Genomic DNA, 4,117 nt, shown 5'->3' with positions numbered 1-4,117 from the left:
GGTTGCTGTTGCAGGAGGCTGGCGGCGGCGGGAGTGGGGCGATGCTGCGGGCCCCGTGCTTGGAGAAGGGGTTGTCCATGCTGTGCAAGGATGCGGGCCCTGGGCTTTTGTAAGTTACTGTGAAATTGGACTCCCTACTTCATCAGAAAATGAATAGTGTATCAAGGAATAGCACACCAAGAATAGGCACAAAAACAAATGTTTTTTTGAGTGCTTTATTTGTCTAACTTCATATCCTGAAAAAGATATTACACCACGATGTGAAAAACAGCATAGTGTCGGGCAATATACCCTTCATCAAGTTATGCGTAGTGTTGTAGCTGTTTTCTTCTGACTCAAAGTCATATTAGGGGACCACCAGTGAGGCCAAATTGTGGGACGCGGCACACTCAGTCATGAGCGTTCGAAGAAAAGAAACGCACCCCATTGTGAGCATAAACAGTTCTGTATATTCCCCTATGAGCAGTTTTCTTATATCATTTTCAGACAAAGGTAGTTCTCATTGGGAATTCCACCAGCCGACCCTTCTCACAAGCCTGTTATGAGATTTTAGCTATTACGTCTTTCCCATTGTACTACCCATAACACACAGTTTTTCAGAGCTTTTGCATATGAGATAGGAAAATATTAGACCAAATATGAAATCTTAAGAAAAATATTACACATAATATGAGACTAATTTATGCTAAAAAAATATAGAACTTAGAGAAATATTTACCCTTCTATATCAAGTAGGGTATGTGTGGAATGTCCTTCTTGGAGGAAAAAAATGCAAAAATTCACTCGTACCACTATATAAAGGTATGGAATCACTGGGCTGTCTAGGGATCCAGAAAGAATGCGGAAATTACTATTGCCCATAGGAAAAGGAAACCAGTGTTATAACAAGCAGTGGATGTAGAGGAATGTGGAGTGACCTTTTTTCATCCAAGAAGAACATTCCACCCTTCAACCTGAAGAAGGGTACATTAACTGAAACGTTGCTATACTTCACTTTACGCTTTAACAATTATTTTGGATATTAGAGTAGAATATTAAAAAAAAATTTAAAAAATCATTATTTTTTGTGCCTATTCTTTTGCTTTATACACTATTAAGTTTCTGATATATTTACACTAACGAGCAAAAGAATAACAACGTTTTGAACTTTTGACTTTCAGGCTTCATATCTTGAAAGCCAAAGTGGATTAACAAAATAATAAAACTAAAAATGTAAATTTTTAGGAGCAAAACAGTAACAATGCAGTGATATGACAAGAATATGCATAACTAATCATATGCAAAATAATTGCAAGTCAAATTTATGTATGAGATAGCCAAGATGATTGTCTATAAAATCATGGTAGTCTCATGTTCGAAACAGCAGTAGTGGATGGTGAGAAATGGAGCCTGAAAGTCAACAGTTCAAAATATTGTTACCCTTTTGCTCATCGGTGTATACTAGACATGGAAGTATTTTTAAAAAATAAATCTATTGTAGAAAAATATTGTTTTTGTCATGGTCTAACAGCTGCAAATTGGCAAACTTGCTGTATTGGAGAAGTTGATAACCACAATGTACTGGTCATATCAGTTGTGACTCAACTTTTCCTGTAAAGCCTTGGCTAAAAGTTTGGAGACTGACACCAATTTTAGTTTTCACATAGTTTATTGCTTCATTGTTTTTAGATCTTTTAGTCAGATGTTTCTATCATTTCTGAAGTAAAATTATTAGTAGTGATGAGCGATTGTGCTCGTTACTCGAGTTTTCCGAGCATGCTCGGGTGTTCTCCGAGTATCTTGGGCGTGCTCGTAAATTAGGTCTGAGTCCACGCAGCTGCATGCTCGGAAAACTCGAGTAACGAGCTCACTCGCTCATCACTAATTATTAGCATTTCATAAGTTTTTACAGTTTATTGACAAATAGGTCAAGTTTATGTAAAGACTCGATATTTCCAGTGTTGACCTTTATTTTTGAAGACTTATGTAATTCGCCCTGACAGCTGGACATCAGCCTTTGGGCCAAATCCTGACTGATCACATCCCCTTCTTGCCTTATCAGTGCTTGGAGTTATCGCAATTACCCTTTTCATCATTGAATTGCCCCCGGATCGTAGGGAGAAGTTGCTTTTGGAGGATGCGTCTAATGTTTTTAGGTAAAATTGAGAGTGACCCCTCCATCAGGATGCGTTACTGTTGGAGTGACACATGACCCGTGGCAGCGCTCACCCCTTCTCTTCCAGAGGAGCGCCTCTATTCACAGTCATGTGACTTAATCACCATGGTACCAATATATCTCTTTTTCTGATCGGACAATATGTGTAGTGCGTCATGTGACAACCTGACGCAATGAGATTCGATCAAGGACTGGACGATATCAGGGTGCACAATGTTACCTCGTTTCCGGGGACCGTCTGGATTGGTGGACTTGTTGCCATAGCTCCAAGGTGGACGCAGTAGGGATTCTGAGATTTTGTATTCATTTTATGACATTTGAAACATGTGATCTGTATGTCTTTGATTTGCTTTAATGCATACAATGTCTTGGTACTGGTATTTTGTACTATATGTAATATGTATGCGGGGAGTTTTTAGATTTTATGTGCTGACTGGTGGGTGGAGTAGTTAGGAAGAAGGAGGTGATATTTGTTCCTATTGGTGTCACTAAGTAGTAATGCTATATAAACCTGCTGTTTGCACTATGGTGGTACGCCTGATGAAGCCTGGTATTGTCGAAACGTTGCTCTGTATTTGCTGTATTTGGAAGAATAAAAAGATTTTTTATTTCACTCAAATTTGAATGCCGTCCTTCTATTCTACTGATGACTAATTTATCCAAGTGCGCTCCTTGGAGACTGGGACGCTGCATCCATGTGAGTATGATGACCTGGTTCCTGAAAGTCCTTATAGAGTGCTGCGGGTAACTTTTTACTTTCAATCATTCTTCCAGATGTCTCAAACAGACTGAAGCTTCATCAGAAAAATACTGCAGCGTTTCAGAGAAAAAAGTACTATCAAAGCTGTCCATGGAGCAAGTGACTGGTGGAAAAGGACAGTAGCTGGCAGCTTCTCCCTACCAGCGACTAATTACTGATGGGCCCCCCTCCCTGGACAAGCATGTTTGGAATCATCATTAAAGGGCAGCAGGCAAGGAGAAGCCGCTGGGGACCAGCATTTTCTACTAGTCACCGGTACGCCTTGGTCCCGGTAGCTTCTAGAGTATGCTTCAGCATTTTAGAGTCAACCATACATGGCCGAAATCATAGTCACTAGTTCGGGCAGAATATACCTGCTGTCACGTTCTCTTTAACTATAATTATTTATTATTATATCGCCATTTATTCCAAGGCACTCTACACGTGAAAAGGGGTACACATAATAAAAAACAAGTACAGGAGGAGAGACGATCATGCCTGCGAGGGCTAAAAGTCTACATGTAATAGTTTAAAGGGAACCTTTCAGCAAGATTTTAACCCCCCTAAAAAAAACCTACTTACAGTATATGTGCATGTACAGTAGCTCCTTCAAAGAGAATTCCAGCAATACCTTCACTTGGCCAGTCAGTTCCTCTGTCACTGAGAAATCAGTGTTTCAATTGATATGCAAATGAAACTGAAGAACTACTTTAGATCTGAAGCCTCTGACACTCCAGCTCTATTCCCCGCCCAGCACTGCCTCCTTCTGCCTGACTGACAGCCTCTGCGTTGTGCAACTGCAGGCAAATAAGCCATCAGTCAGCTAGAGTGACAGAGGCTTCAGATCTGCAATAGATCTTAAGCCTCATTTGCATATACATTTAAATACTGATTTCACAATAGGGAGGATGAACTGACCATGATCAAGTATTGCTGGACTTTTCTTTTAAAGGGCTACATGCGTATATAAATAGTATTGGGGGTGGGGGATGACAACCTGCAGACAGTGTCAGGAACACCACACTGCACTTGCTCACTGAGCCAGTGCAGTGCGCGTGTCCTGAGTAAGACAAACTATGCTCAAAGATACCTGAGGAGCAGGCAGCAGCAGTGAAGATGCGTGCTTCAGACCAGCAGGATCAAAAGCACGTGACTGCTGGGGGCGTGGCCTAAACTCCAGAGAGCTAGGAGCTGCAGGAAAACTCCTAGAATGGTAACTACGG

This window comes from Dendrobates tinctorius, unplaced genomic scaffold (assembly GCF_039654945.1).
Source record: "Dendrobates tinctorius isolate UK_male_01 unplaced genomic scaffold, ASM3965494v1 ptg000022l, whole genome shotgun sequence".
In the NCBI taxonomy this organism is placed as follows: Eukaryota; Metazoa; Chordata; class Amphibia; order Anura; family Dendrobatidae; genus Dendrobates; species Dendrobates tinctorius.
The sequence above is the reverse complement of the archived record's forward strand: the minus strand, read 5'-3'. Positions refer to the sequence as shown.